Source organism: Sminthopsis crassicaudata, chromosome 3 (genome assembly GCF_048593235.1).
Source record: "Sminthopsis crassicaudata isolate SCR6 chromosome 3, ASM4859323v1, whole genome shotgun sequence".
NCBI lineage: Eukaryota > Metazoa > Chordata > Mammalia > Dasyuromorphia > Dasyuridae > Sminthopsis > Sminthopsis crassicaudata.
Window position 1 is genome coordinate 512745407 of NC_133619.1, and position 16835 is coordinate 512762241.

General features: G+C 36.6%; 1 long non-coding RNA gene and 1 pseudogene across 1 annotated transcript in view; one reads left to right on the forward strand and one right to left on the reverse strand.

Annotated features, from left to right (window-relative positions):
• The window catches only part of LOC141559775 (uncharacterized), a 90471-nt gene that overhangs the window by 48116 nt on the left and 25520 nt on the right, over positions 1-16835 (forward strand). The gene's annotated exons all lie outside the window — the stretch shown is intronic.
• LOC141559709 (olfactory receptor 2AT4-like) lies at positions 1451-2355 on the reverse strand (annotated as a pseudogene).

Consider the following 16835-nt stretch of genomic DNA (forward strand, 5'->3'; position numbering starts at 1 on the left):
AAGGAAACATCATCAGATGACAGTCTATGAGGAAATGCTGGTTTAGGAGGTCTGCTTTTGGGAAGGCTGAGTGTTGCTGTGGCCTATCGGTCAGTACCGATGTCTGATTCATGTTCAGATGGCTTTGCATTTGAAACTTAGTTACTCCAATGTGCTGCATCCTGTACCCCTTAGCACAAACAATCAGAAGCAGTTATCCTCTGTGATGCAATGAAAAGAGCTAGATGATGCGAGTTCAAGTCTTAGCTCTGAAATTAACTGTGTGACTTTAGACAAATCTGTTCACCTACATTACATCATTGTGAAACAGTAGTTCATATTTCTATGGTATTTGCCACTTCAACAAGTGCTTTCCACTCAGGGAGGGAGTGTAAGTGTTATCTCCTTTTTATAAAAAAGGAAACTAAAGTCTGTAGAGAGATGACTGACTTGAGATTTCATATAACTAGGATTTAATAAGCATTTATTTTCTTAACGCTATGTCTTCCCTACCCACCCACCCTCCATTGGAAAAAAAAAAACTTGTAATAAATAAGCATAGTTTTCCTGTATTGGCCATGGCCAAAAATAATTCTGCATTTTGAATGTATCACTTCACTTTCAAGGATTGGACAGCATGAATCATCATTCCAAAGGCCCAGGATTTGAATTCAGATTTTCTGACACACCAAAATCAGCATATTTTTCCTTTTGCCACCTTGCCTGATCTTAAAATAACAGAATTGTACTAGATTAGGGGTTCTTAAGCTTTTCTGTGTCATGTCTTGGCAGTTTGGAAAACCAGTACATCTCTTCTCAGAATCATGTTTACTGACAAAATCCAAAATTGAAGGAAATATTGAATTTCAATGAGGGATTAAAAAAATAAAGATGTAATTTTTCCCATCCAAATTTATTAAATATTCCTCATGTTAAGAACCCCTAAACAAGATGTTCTCTAAGATCTTTGCTTGTGAATTGAGGTGGCTGACTTGGGGATTGCATAAAAATGAATTTTTTAATGATTGGGGCTATTCAAAAATGAAATGGAAAGTAAGCTTTCCAATAAAAGAAGCATTCAAACAGATACTAGAAGATATCTTGAAAAGGAGTAGGCCTAGTGGTTCCATGTTATCATGATAGTTGCTGATTTGGGAAAGCATTGCCATAATAGATGATTTCTGGAGTCCCTTTACCCTAAGAGCCTAACATAATAAAAAGGACTTAGGATTCTTGTCTGCATGTGAATCACAATATAACACCAGTTTACTCTGTTCATCTTAACATCTTTAGAATTGCAAAGGCAGGAGGTAGATGTGGTGCAAATTAGGGAGAGAACTAACACCCAGTGGAACACTCAAATGGCTTTCCTTGTCAGCCAGGTATGATTGATTCCTAGGTGATAAAACAGCCAGTGGGATGGCATGGGGAGAAGTAGATGCAGCTGATAGGAAGCTCACAGTCTTTTTTCTCAGAGAATCATGATTTTGATGATGGCTGCTTTGACATCCTTGTTCCTCAGAGTGTAGATGAGGGAGGTCACCACAGGAGAGGAGATGGCATATACCACATTCCCCATGATGTGGAAGTCCACAGGAAGGTCAGCCCTGTAGGCCACATAGGCCACAGCAATGGATGTATAGTAGGTGCCAACAACAAGGAGATGGGATGTGCAGGTGAAGAAGGCTTTGGCCTGGCCCTCTTTTGAGCTGATCTTCTGAATGGAGATGAGAATTCGAACATAGGAGAGGACCACCAACACCAGGTGTGGGCACAGCAGAACCCCAGGAATGTCTGGAAGGTGGGGTCTGAGCAAGAAGCCTACACCACTGCCAGGTGGTCACAGAAGCAGTAGAAGACCTGGGCCAGGGTCTGGGATGACTGGACCACTGCCAGAATAGGCAACAGGAGGGCAGCGATGCAGGCACCCGCTGCCAGCTTGGCATTGACCTGTGGGTCATGCGGACTGCATAATACAATGGGTAGCAGATAGCTTCATAGCGGTCATAGGCTATGACCACCAGGATAAAGGCTTCCCCACAACCAAAGCCGTGGAAAAAAATACATCTACAGGAAGCATGCTGGAAAGGAGAGGATTTGGTCACTTAGCAAGAAGAGGGAGAGCATCCTGGGGATGGTGATTGTGGTATAGAGGATGGCCAGTGCTGACAGGTTGGTCAGGAAGAAGTACATGGGCTTGTGAAGGTTGGAGTCCAGCATCACAGCCATTAGAATATTGCCAGTGACAATAAGGAGATAGAGGATGAGGAAGATGAAGAAAACTGGAAGGGTGAATGATTCTGGAAGTGAGGGGATGCCCATCAGATAAAAAGAGGTGGGAGATTCGTCTGAATTATTGCAGGCTCTTGTATCCATGGTAAGTAGGAATGATATTATGGAGATGAACAACAGAACATCTGGCAATGGAAACAACTGGAAAAATATTACCTCTTATAGAAACAAACTCTAAGCTTGACTTTCTAGTACATTTTCAGCTCTTTGTCTTAGGTAAGATACAACTGATCACTGTCCACATACCCATTTTCCAAAAAGCAAGTATTTCTTCTAGATACTTTTGTTATAGACACAGGACCATGAAATAAAGGATACTCAAATTTTTCTAATTTTATAATCTAAAGCCCCTGCCTAGACCTTACTCACTCCAGCCATAATTAACTTGACCCCTTGTCCTTCAAAACTGCAAAACTACAATACCTACTAAGTAGGCTTATTAATTTTTAAAAATAATATATTTTATTGTTAGTTCTGCTGGCTAAGGTCCAGAGACAACAGTACCTTTATATTTTTATCCCTGTCTTTTTCAAACAGATTGCTTTTTATAAATACTTTCCCTTTCTTCTCTAGGAAAGATTGGATCTAGTTTCTTGTTTTCAATATTCACCTGGGATATTCATGACAACAATACAATGATTAAAGAGTACATCTTATTCATAAAAGATATAAAAGAAGTGGAGTAGGACTTCATGTGAAGATGATATCTAATCTCATGGAAATCCATGAACCTAAATGAGAAAGAGTTAGGTGGTATAGTGGATAGAGTACCCATCTTCCTGAGTTTAAATCCAATCTCAGACACTTATCAGTTGTATGACCTTGGAAAAGTCACTTAATGCTGCCTCAGTTTCTCATCTGCAAAATGAACTGGAGAAGAAAATGGCAAGCCACTTCAGTATCTTTGCCAAGCACCACATGGGATCATAAAGAGTCAGGCATAACTGGAAAAACACCTGAACAACAGCAAAAATGAAAAATCACGAGTGAGAATATTTGTGTTGGAATCAAAGGAAAGAGAAACAGAAGAAATATCATAAACTGTACTACAGATCCTCTGGACAGATGGAAGAAATTGATGATAAAATTCTACAAAAAGTACAAATTAGCTCAGTTAGGAAGTAGTAGTCATTATCAACTTCAGTCATCCAGATATGTTCTAGAAGTCTCTCTACTAAAATCAGAGAATCTGATAAATTTTCAGTTTTTCTTAATCATTGTTTTATTTCTCAGAAGTAGAAAAAAAACAGAAAACTTATATTTGATAGTTTTTGATCAACAGAGAGCTTGTTAAATAAGAAGAAATTATAGAACTCCAGAAAGAAACAATCCTGTTAATTTATCTCTTGATAAATTAAGGTAAAGAAAACTAGGCAAAGTAAAACCTGTACTCTTATAGAAATATTTTAGGAAAATGAGTATCAAAGAGTTAAAAAAAAAAAAAAAGAAGAAGAATGGAATTATAAGGCTGAGAATTTATAAAGGAATGGCTCCAAGAGAAATGAATAATTCTAAAGAAGAAAATTTTGCTGATACAGACAAAATGATTCCAATGGAGGGAAATGGAGGCATCTGAAAACTATTGTGATTGTGCAATAGCTCATCAATGAGACTACATTATTAATATTCCTGTACAAGAGGTAGAACTGGGGCCAGAAATGATAAAGCTGTTGCCCATTGGTTAGAATGGGTCGCTTCATAGAATAGTGAATTCCTTTGCGACTGAAGACATTCAAAGACTGACTGACCTCTTATCAAAATGATTATAGAAATATAAAGGGAAGGAAATTGAACCTCTAACATCCTCTGAACTCCCTTTTCTAGGCTACTAAAGTTTCATGATTTATCTTGGAAGCATTTGCCGTTTTTCCTTTTGACACTTGAAACTTTGGGAGTTTTTTTTTTCCTTTCAATACTAATAGGTATATAGATTCTCAAGTTGTAGAAAACTTCAAGATCTTCTGATCCAATCTCCTTATTTTACAGAATAGGAACCTGAGGTCCTAAGAAGAAACAAGACATGAACCAGACTTAAACAGGAAATTAGTAACAGAGCAGAAACTAAACTGCTAATAATCATCAATGAAGGTTATTGATTCTCTCTTGCCAGTCTTCTTTTTCCCTTGCCAAATAAACTCAGTAGAAAGACAACATGTTCTACTAGAAAAAAGCATTGGCTCTAGAATCAGAGGATCCCAATGGAACTTGAAATTCAAAAATCCTGGCATGAATTCTACTTCTACTTGCCACATCCCCTCGCAGAGTCTCAGTTTCCCCTACTTTAAAATAAAGAGATTGAACTAGATAGTCCATAGACTTCCTTCCAGGTATAAAGTCTTTGATTTATGCCTCTCTCTTCCTCTCCAATCTGCCCTTACCTCCAGGGCCATAGATTGTATGGATCCAAGCTGATTTTCTTTCTGGCTCCAGGTAGTGAATCAGAGAATGATAGAAAGGAAATGAACCTGAAAACATGGAAAGTATAGGATTTTAGCACCGAGAGGGACCATGGAGAGCATCCACTGAGTTACTTCATCTTATGGAGAAGGAAGTTGTTGGAGGACACTGGCCAAGAGGACTTGAATGAAAAGAAATTTGGGTTGGAATCCTGACTCTTGACACTTACTAAGTCTAACCTGAGGGAATTCATTCACTTAGCCTCTTTGAGTCTCAATTTCCCAACTCTTAAGTAGTAATAGAAATATACTGTGATGGAATTGTTGAGGGGGAAATAATTTGTTAACAGTATTATAAACATATGAGTTATTGGTATTTCCCAAAACAGACAAGGGGCTTTATTAGGGTAGCATGATACAGGACACAAAACTGAGAAGTACATACAATATAGTTTGAGAAGGGAAAGAGTGTTAATAATATGGGAGTTCATGATGCTGAGCAAAACAAACAGAACTAGGAAAACATCATACAGAGAAGCAGCAAGATTGTGCATTGATAAACTATGACCGACTTGGTTCTTAGCGGTTCAGTGATCCAAGGCAATTCCAATAAACTTTGGATGGAAAACTCCATCCACATTCAGAGAAAGGACTGAATGTAAATCCATACATGCTATATTCACTTTTTTCTTTTTTTTTTTCTCATGGTTTTTCCCCTTTTTCTGAATTTTCTCTTCCAACATGATTCATTATATATATCAAAAATTGTATAGCCAAAAAAATATTTCTATAAGTAACTGGGGAAAATATTTTTAATTAAAAAATAAGTTAAAAAACAATATGGGAATTCACTAAAGACTTCTTAAGGGATGTGGCATGTGAAAATATAGGTCTGGATCTTGAGACAGGTTTGGATTATGAATATATGCACACACACATATATGTATATATATATGTATGTATACATATATATGAGATATCTATCTATGAGATAGTTATATCTCTGTGATATCTATATTTGCAAAATATATCTAGATAGATTTATCTAGATCTATATAGATTCATTCTCTCTCTTGTTCTTTCTTTCTTCATAGATAGATAGATAGATAGATATAGATATAATTGCAGATCCCATGAAACTGATCCACAAATCCTTTGAGGGATCTATGAATCCTGATTTAAAACATATAGTATAGAGAAAGAATAAAAGCTGGCCAATCACAGAAATTTGAAGATAGATGTAATATGTACCTGTAGACACACTACCTGTATACATACATGTACTTCAAATCAATAGCTGATTTTGCACATCCAGAGCAGCGCTTCCTCTCTCTCTCCCTCTTTTCCTCTCTCTCTCTCCCTCTCTCCCTCCTTCTTTCTCTTTCCCTCTTTCCCTCCTCTTTTCCTCCCTCTCCCTCCCTCTCTCTCTCCCTCTCTTTCTCCCTTTTCCTGTTCCTCTCCCTCTCTCTGTCTTTCTTCCTTTCCCTCTCCCTATCCCTTTCTCCCTCCCTCTTTCTTTTCCTCTCTCTTTCTTTCTCTCCCCCTTCCTTCTTCCCTCCCTCCCTCTTTGTTTCTGTCTCTGTCTCTGTCTTTCTTTCTGGCCGTCTCTCTATCTCTGTCTCTCCATTTCTTGTCCTTTTTCCTAATACAGTGAGATATGCCACTTTTCCTGAAAGTGCCAATTCTCTAATAAAAGTTTAAAAAAAAACCCACAACATCCATGCTCTGAAGTTTCCATCAAAGTGGCTGTCGCTTCTCCTCCCTGCCGTGATGGCTTACGTCTGCCCTGCAAACACTGTCAGTTACATTCTGTCTCTATCTCTTCGTCTTCACCTTTCCCTCGGGTGGCGCAGGGCTCTGACAGACTCACAGGGCTGAAAATGGAAAGGAGGAAGGAAGGAAGGGAGTCAAGTTAAAAATACCTCTGGTTGAATTTGATCATCCTTCCAGCCTCTTAAGGGGTGGGCGGGTGGTATGAAACTGGTACACAGATATTTGTAAACTGATTTCATAATCAGGACAAGAAAGAAACACTGAAGCCAGACAGCTTTGAGTGTCACATGTCAGATGAAAGAGCATTTTCACCCATGCTTTCATTATGGCCAATATTATCTTCACCAGCATCATCTTCACCTTTATTGCCATCATCAGTACATACCATTTCAAAAGAAGTCTCAGGTTTAATCCCCGCCACCAAAAACAATATTAGAAGGAGAGCTGCTATGGTTAAAATGATAGCACAGTCTAGAATTGCTTGAATAACCCAAAGATTGTTAGGCCTGAAGATTAATCACTAATGGGTTAATGTTAACTGGGTGAGAGGTCCTAGTGATAGATGTATAATTCTTTTTTTTTTTTTTTTGCTATGCTCCATCCAACATTTTTGTTAATAATTTGAATGAAGGCATAGTTAGAATATAGCCAAATTGGTAGATGACATGAAAGTAAAAGGAATAGTTAGTAGTGGGTGACACAACTAGCATTTGAAAAGATCTCAAGAGACTAAAACAATGTCTCTACCAAAGTGAAATTTAATAGGAGTAAATATAAAGTTTTCCCTTTGGTTCAAAAACTCAGTTGCACAAATACAAAATACATACGCATTTTGATTTTGTATGTGCATGTCTAATACTAATTTTATCAAAAATATGGGAGGATTTTATCCAGTCTGAAAGCTCAATATGAGTTAATTATGTGACAAGAAAGAAAGAAAAATTAGTAGTACCTCTAACTATCTCACATGAAGTAGAATATCCTCACAGAAGGAAGCCATAGTCCTGCTGCGTTCTGCCTGAGCCAGGCCATGTCTGGACAAATTGTGTTCAATTCTGCAGCTACACTTTAGGAAGGAAATTGATAAATTGAGGCAAAAAATGGCAACTGAGATGGTGAAAGGAATGGAAATGTTCCATGTAAGAATCACTTTAAGCAGAGATGTCAAATATGCAGCCCACAATACTCTTGAGTGTGGCCTAAACTAATTTAAAATATAATTGGAAAATATTGAACAACATAAACAAAAATATGATAAAACATAAATACTGTTGATAAATGTGGCTTTCTAAGTCAATATACACCCATAGGGATGCTTATGTACAGTTGAATGGCAACCATTTCTATCTGAATTTGACACCACTAATTTAAAGGATCTGGGAATTTTTAATTTAAGAAATAGACTTGTAGATAATACAATCTCTTCAAGTATTTGTAGGATTTCCATGTAGGTGAGACATCAGACCTATTACTCTCTTCTCCAGAAGGCAGGATAAGAAGAAATGTGCATAAGTTTCAGGGAAGCAGACACGAGTTCAATACAAGGACAAATTTCTCTGAAAGATCTGTCCAATAATAGAATCTTCAGACTATATTGAAAAGTGGAGTATTCTATATTCCTGGTCTTCAGAGCAGAGGTAGGTGACTATTTATAATGAATATTATAGAGGATACTTAATAATTCTATGATCTGTAAAATGTGGCTAACCATGTAATAATGTAACATTTTTGTAACTACCATTGGATATCTACCTACAATCTACTGTCATCATGCACCATCACCTTCACTATTATCACCCTCACTCCTTTCAGAGATACTATCACCTTCATTTTAATTCTGTTATAGAGGAAAGGACACTTGACCTGTGAGACCTAGTTTCTATTTTTTTCTTTTTTATTGAAACTTTTTGTTTTCAAAACATATTTAAGGATAATTTTTCAACATTAACCCTTACAAAACCTTGTATTCCAATTTCCTCCCTTTCTCCACCCACCCCAAGATGGCAAATAATCCAATATATGTTAAACATGGTAAAATATATAAATCAAATATAGGCATGCATATTTATACAAATATCTTGCTGCACACACAAAAAAATCTGATCAAAAAGAAAGAAAAATGAGAAAGAAAATAAAATTCAAGCAAACAACAACACAAGAGTGAAAATGCTATGTTGTGATCTACACTAAGTTCCCACAGTTCTCTCTCTGGGTATAGATTGTTCTTATTGTCACAAGATCATTGAAACTAGCCGGAATCATCTCATTGTTGAGAAGAGTCACATTCATCAGAACTGATCATTGTATATAGTCTTTTTATTGCCATGTATGATGATCTCCTGGTTCTGCTCATTTCACTCAGCATCAGTTCATGTAAGTCTCTCCAGACCTCTCTGAAATCATCCTGCTGGTCATTTCTTATAGAACAACAATCTTCCATAACATTCATATACTATAATTTATTCATCCATTCTCCAACTGATGGGCATCCACTCAGTTTCCAGTTTCTTGCCACTACAAAAAGGGCTGCCACAAACACTTTTGCACATGTGCGTCTCTTTCCTTCTTTTAAGATCTCTTTGGGATATAAGTCCAATAGAAACACTTCTGGATCAAAGGATAAGCACAGTTTGATAATATTTTGGGTATAGCTCCAAACTGCTCTCCAGAATGGTTGGATCCATTCACAACTCCACCAACAATGCATCAGTGTCCCAGTTTTCTCACATCCCCTCCAACATTCATCACTATCTTTTCCTGTCATCCTAGCCAATCTGAGAGGTGTGTAGTGGTATCTCAGAGTTGTCTTAATTTGCATTTCTCTGATCAATAGTGATTTAGAGCACCTTCTCATATGACTAGAAATGATTTTAAATTTCTTCATCTGAAAATTGTTCATATCTTTTGACCATTTATCAATTGCAGAATGGATTGAATTCTTATAAAATTGAGTCAATTCTCTTTATATTTTAGAAATGAAGCCTTTATCAGAATCCTTACATGTAAAAATGTTTTCCTAATTTATTGCTTCCCTTCTAATCTTGTCTACATTGATTTTATTTGTGCAAAAAATTTTTACTTAATATAATCAAAATTATTCATTTTGCGTTCCATAATGTACATCAGTTCTTTGGCCACAAATTCCTTCCTTCTCCACAGATCTGAGAGGTAAACTATCTTTTGTTCTTGTAATTTGCTTATATTCTTTATGTCTAAATCATGAACCCATTTCAAGCTTATCTTGGTATATGGTATTAGGTGTGAGTCATATCTAGTTTCTGTCATACTAGTTTCCAATTTTCCCAGAAGTTTTTGTCAAATAGTGAGTTCTTATTCCAAACTCTGGAGTCTTTGGATTTACCAAACACTAGTTACCTATTTTGTCCTATGAACTTAACCTCTTCCACCAATCGACTGCTCTATTTCTTAGCCAGTACCAAATGGTTTTGGTGACTGCTGCTTTGTAATATAGTTTTAGGTCAGGTACAGCTAAGTCATCTTCATTTGCATTTTTTTCATTAATTCCCTTGAAATTCTTGATCTTTTGTTCTTCCAGATGAACTTTGTTATTTTTTCTAGATCTGTAAAATAAATTCTTGGGAGTTTGATTGGTATGACACTAAATAGGCATAGTATTGTCATTTTTATTACATTCACTTGGCCTACTGATTACCACTTGATATTTTTCCAACTTATTACATCTGACTTTATTTGTGTGGAAAGTGTTTTGTAATTGTGTTCATATGGTTCCCGACTTTCCTTTGTGCACCCAGTTCTTTTGATTTCAGGTCAAGCACTTTGGCCCAAAGTCATACTAAATAAGTGACAGAGTCCATCTGGAATCTCTATCTCCTGATGCCTTCTCCGGTGTACTTTTTTTTTTTTATCATTGAATAAACTATTCCCTTGCCACTGTTTTGTAAGAACTTTTGGTAATGAAATGAATTAGATTATTAGCCTTTATATTTGGAAATAATGGGGATCAGTAACTCAGGATGAATGATTTATTTCTGCATATCATTCTCAAAGAAAAATATCCTTTAGAGCATAATGTAAAGAAACAGAAGCACCTAAGCACAATGTAGTAGGCTTGTTGATTCTACCACTAACCCTTCTCTGCCTCTTCTTACCAAAAGCTTGGGTTACAAACTGGCTTTGATTTGTTTTTTAAACTCAGAAGCTTTGCAAGGCTTTGTCATTTAGTGCTCTCATTTTAAGGCTTTAGAAGAGCAGTGGTGCTTATTCTTTCTGACCTCTCCTTTCCCATATTGCTTCAATTCTTTCTAACCTTGATATTTTCTAATTTAAAAAATCCCTGTCTATCATTATTCCACTTATCAGAGTTTGGCTGTCACTTTCACCCCTCAGCTCTGAGAAGATGCTGGCCCAACCTTCCATACTATATCTTCCTCTGTTTATTTATTTATTTATTTTTTACTAAAAATAGTGGGAAATAGCCCTGGCTTAGGAGGGAAATCTAGCTTCTAATTCCAGCTCTGCCATTCATTCCTAGGTAACCTTGGAGGAGTCAACAAGAATCCAACACTTGGTAGGTTTATGACTGTGAATGAGTTATTTTATTTTGGTGAACTTCAGTCTCATCTTCTGTGAAATGGGGATAATAATACATTATGTATCTCACAAGTTTGGTGTTAGCAAAAAGTCCTGTAAAATGCTATCAAAATAGAAGCTTTTAGTAAGAAAAATGTTTTTTTTTTTTTAAGTAATAGCCTTTTAGTTTCAAAATACATGCAGAAATAGTTTTCAATATTCAACCTTCCCGCTCCCTTCTTCCCATCCCCTCCTGTAGATATCAAGTGATCCAATATAAATTAAATGTGCAGTTTTTCTAAACATATTTCCACATTTATCATGCTGTACAAGAAAAAACAGATCAAAAAGGAAAAAATGAGAAAGAAAAAGAGCTAGAAAACAACAACAACAACAAAAAGGTGAAAATACTGGGTTAGGATCCACATTCAGTCCCCATAGTTCTCTTTCTGGATGAAGAGCACATTCCCAATTGGCCTGAATCACCTCGTTGCTGAAAAGAGCCAAGTCCATCACAGTGGATCATCATATAATCTTATTATTTCTGTGTATAACATTCTACTCACTTCACTTAGCATCAGTGCTGAGGCTGTTTTTGAACTTAGGTCTTCCTGACACCAGGTCCAGAACTCTGCTCACTGTATCACCCAACTATAAATTCTGAAATATAATTCCACATGCTGAAGGAGACTGCCTTAAGTCACCATCCCAAGCTAGGGACTGTTCTGTCAGTTTCTTGAAAAATCACAGAATCTCAAAGCTGGAAGGCACTCCACAGACTATCTAGGCTTAACTAGACTCAAGCAGGAATCTCTACCTTCTATATCTTCCCAAAATCCCATACAGATGTTCACTGAGACATTGCTGGAAGACCTTTAGTCACTATCTCCCAATGTTAATACATTCCACTTTGGCACAACAACAAATGTTCAGATGTTCCTTTCATCAAACCTAAATCAATCTCTCTTTACTTTCTCTCAGTTGTTTCTGGTTCCACCCTTAGGAGCCAACCAGATCAGCCTAATCTCTCTTTTACAGGTCAATCCTTTAAATAATTGGCAGTTATCATGACTCTCATTACTTTAAGTTTTCTTATCTCTCATTCCTTCCATGAATCCTTGGATGGCATGATCTCCAGACCTCTCAACATTCTGGCTATTCTACTCTGGACACACCCCAGTTAGTCAATATCCTTCTGAAAATATGTCCCACGTTTTAGGAATTAGATTACAAAGTTGCAGATGTGATTTGACCAGGACAAAGGACAGTGAAATATTCATTTTCTTCACTCTGGACTCCGGGTGGCTATTGATAGCCCCAAATAAAAGCAACTTTTTGGAGTGCCATCCATCTTCTCGTTCCTGCCTCCCTCGCTTACATATTATTTTTATGTATGTGTCCTGAGTGACTTAAGAGCAAGAACCACGTCTTCTCTAAACTTTTGCCTCTGCCCTCAGAAAGCATTCAATAGGTGCTTAATTAATATTGATTGGATTTCACTGGTCCAGTATTCCATCTTGTTCATGAGAGTTTGTCAGATGTCTCTCTAAAATCCAGTGCATTCTGTCCTCAGCATTATTCTGATCTACTAGACTAATAATGCTATCAAAAGGGGAAATGAGTCATCTCTCTGTATGAAGGACACAGCCTGTTTTCCAGTGAGTTAAGACCAGATTAATAATAGCTGGAATAAACTTTATCTGAGTCGCATAAATAAATCCTATAGAAAGGCACTGCCTTTCAGCTCCTTCTGATAAGCACTATGGAATTCTCCAAGACTTCAGTCTTCAAAGCATTTTCACAGTTCTGATCTCGTTCTATCCTTGCAATCCTGTGAAATGGTGGAAAAGAAAAAGCTAAAGGACTTTGTTGTGGTAACAAAAACCCAGAGAAGAAAGGTGCCTAAGGTCACATAGAAAGGCTTTTATTCAGGGTCTGACAAGTAGAGGATATGATGGGAGGACAATTTCATGTTCTCCTGAAGTGAAGTTCATCTATAATATGAAACATATAATGGAGGAAGTCAACAGAAGTGTGTTTTATAGTGCTGGTGGGTAGGGACAGGACCAGAAGGCATGACTGGCTCATATTACAATAGAGGTTTATGCAGCATAAGAAACTGAAAAAGTATAGAATAAGGGATCCAAGAAGCAGGTTGTTACTCTGATCCTATGGGATCATAATAATAAAAATCATGTCATTCAAGAATCCTCATTTGATAAAGGAAGGAAGACTTACAGTAGCCAGTGACCTGCCCAAGATCACATATGTAGTAAGTAGAAGAGTTGACATTCAAACTCAGATCCTCTCATTCCAGGACTCTTTAAAAAACAAACAAACAAAAAAATAAATTATGCTATAGTTCACAGGACTTAGAATCAGATTTTTTTTTCTGATGTTTTTGAGGTCATCTGGTCCACTTCCCTTCCCTCATTTTATAGATAATCAAATAGAGATCCCCAAAATTGAAATCTCTCTTAAGCTGTTGCTCTGACTATGATTCTCAACACGTCGGAAACCTTTATGTATTATGCAAAATAAAACCCAAACTTCAGGTCCTGACATGCACGAGTCTTTATAATCAGATTTCTAATGACCTTAGTATTGTTTTAGCTTTCTCCCTACATATGCAATATCCTGTAGTGAAATTGGCTGATTCTCTGTGCTCCATTGTCATCCTGTTCTCTTTGAATTGCTTATATACATTATCCCTTTGCCCTAATGCCCAAAACAGAGATCTTCACTCTTCACCCATCTCTACTTATTGAAGTTCCTCCCTCCATTCAAAGCCCAACCAAGATGCCACTTCTTCCATGCTATCTTTCTCCGTCTCTTCATCCAAACATGATCTCTTTTTCCTCACATTTCACATAGTAGTTTGCATGAGTAACTCCTTTGTATTTGCTGCATTGTAATTATTTACCTACATAGCTATCTCCTTATTAGGTTGTAATCTCTTTGAGATCATGACTTCTGACTTGACTCTTTTATATGTATCTCATATTTATCACAGTTTCCTACATAAGGTACATGCCTAATAAATAATTATTGACTTGGATTTAATGGTGCACTGGAATGAGCCTTCAGCCTGGAATCAAACTATGTAGGATCTAATTTTGGCTTTGCCACTAAATCACTGTATGACATTTGACAATTAGCTTCTTTGACTGAACCTCACTTTCCACATTTATTAAAAGAATGGATTGAACTAGATTACCTCTGAATAAGTTCTAGCTTCAATATTTTGTGTTCTAAGTTCTTCTGAGTTTGATATTCTATACTCAAAATTGTTCTTTTCTATCTCTGACACTCAGTGCTCTGAAGTCCCTTCTGATTCTGACATTTATGGTCTTATTTTTAAAATAGTATTTTCTTTTTTCTTTTTTTTTTTTTTTTTTGCTGAGACAATTGGGATTAAGTGACTTGCCCAGGGTCACACAGCTAGACAGCTAGGAAGTGTTAAGTGTCTGAGATCAGATTTGAACTCAGGTCCTCCTGACTTCAAGGCTGGTGCTCTATCCACTGCGCCATCTAGCTGCCCCAGTATTTTATTTTTTCCAAACACACATGTAGTTAGTTTTCAACATTAATTTTGGTAAAACTTTGTGTTCCAAAATTTTCTCCCTTCCTCCTTTACCTCCCCAAGACAGCAAGCAATAAGATATAAGTTAAATATGTGCAGTTCTTTTCAACATATTTCCAAATTTGTCATGCTTTGCAAGAAAAATCATATCAAAAGGGAAAAAAACATGAAAAAAAACAAACAATAACAAAAAAGTGAAAATATTATGCTTCAATCCACATTCCATTTCCATAGTTCTCTCTCTGAATGTGATTGGTATTTTTTATCCCAAGTCTATGGTTATTGCCTTGATTTACTGCATTGTTGAGAAAAGTAAAGTCCTTCATAATTCATTACACAATTTTGCTATGACAATGTACAATGTTCTAATTCTGCTCACTTCCCTCGTGTATTTCTAGGCTTTTCTGAAATCAGTATGCTCTTCATTTTTATAGAACAATAATATTCCATTATACTAACAACATACCATAACTTATTTGACCATTCCCAATTAGGACATCCATTCAATTTCCAGTTCTTTGCCGCTACAAAAAGGGCTGCTACAAATGTTTTTGCACATAACGGGCTTTTCCCCTCTTTTATGATCTCTTTGAGATATAGACCCAATAGACACACTGCTGAATCAAAAGGTGTGCATAGTTTGGTAGCCTTTTGAGCATAATTCCAAATTGCTCTCCAGAATGGATGAATCATTTCACAACTCCACCAGCAATGCTGGTCTGTTATGGTCTGTTTTAAAGAATTTTAAAATATAAAATATTTCTAGAGGATATTGCTCCCATCAGCTCCTGTCCTTATGAGAACTAATTATGGAGGGATGGCATAAAATATTTTATGTGTATGCTCTACATTGAGAGGCAGTTAGTGTAATGGATAAAGGATTGAACCTTAATTCAGAAGACCTAAGGTCAAATCTTGACACAGCAATTTAGATGTGACCATAAGCAAACCAATTAGCCTCTCAAAGATCCAGTTTCTTTATTAATAAAGTGGGAGTAATTATATTATCTACCTTCTTTTTGGAGTTATTGTATAGAAAATATTTTGAAAACCTTCAATTGTATATAAATATATGTTATTATCAAGGCTCCTTTTACCACTGACTCTTTATAATTTCATTTGTTGAATTTCTTTTTGGCCACTTGACTACAGAAAAAGAAAATCAGACCGAAGGACCTCTAGAGGAAAGAATCTCTAGAAGCTACATTATGCCATATTCATCATGTCAACATCTAAAGATAGCCTGGAGTTCTGTCCTCCCTCACTTGATCTCCTTCACTTCCCTCTGTTAAATCACACAATAATTCTTCCCTTCCATTAGTTCAATTAATCAAGTCAGTCAGCAAACACTTCTTAAGTGCTTTCTATGTGCCAGGCCCTATATTTGTCAGGCATTAGGCTGGACACTGGAGATACAAATGCAAAGAATGAAATAGCAGATTAAGATTGAATTTATCCAAAAGTTGATTTTATCATTGCGCCTCACAGCTGTTACATCTGGTAATGGCAGCAGTAATTTGCATTTACATATTTCTTTGCAAAAACACTTTTGGTACAATAATTCTGAGCAGTAGTATGAATTATTATTATTCATCCCCATTTCATAGATAAAGAAACTGAGGTTTGGTGAAAGGAGATACAGCTAGAAAATGCCATGGGAGGAGGGGACTGATATATATACATATATATATATGTGTGTGTGTGTGTGTGTGTGTGTGTGTGTGTGTGTGTGTGTGTGTATATTTGGAGTGTCTCTGTCAATGTATTCACACACAGAACAAATAGGTAAATGAGCCTAATTCTAAGAGAATTGAGGTGACATGTGATGTAAATATCATGGAATGATTACAGAGCATATGTGTCATATTCTGTAATTGCTTTCTAGTCTGCTAACTACACGGTTAGGAGAAGTATTTCAAATTAGCTGTGTAGCTAGAACTGGGAGTGCTTTCAAAAGAGCACTAGTGACAGAGACTTGGCCAGTTTCCACTTTGCCTACTCTTTCTTGGTTTGACTTCTCTGTTGACTATATGTGATAAAAGACAATCCTGAATGGGGAGAAGCGTTGAGCCTTCCTCCATCCAATCCTTACACATGTCTTCATGAAAAAAAAAGGGATTGATCTTGTTTCCTTCAATATTAGTTCTTTTTTTGTTTTTAAGCAAAGGGATTGGAGACTCTTGGACTTGTAAATTTCAAAAAGTTAGGGCAGCTAGATGGTGCTATGGATAGAGCACCAGCCCTGAAGTCAGGAGGACCTG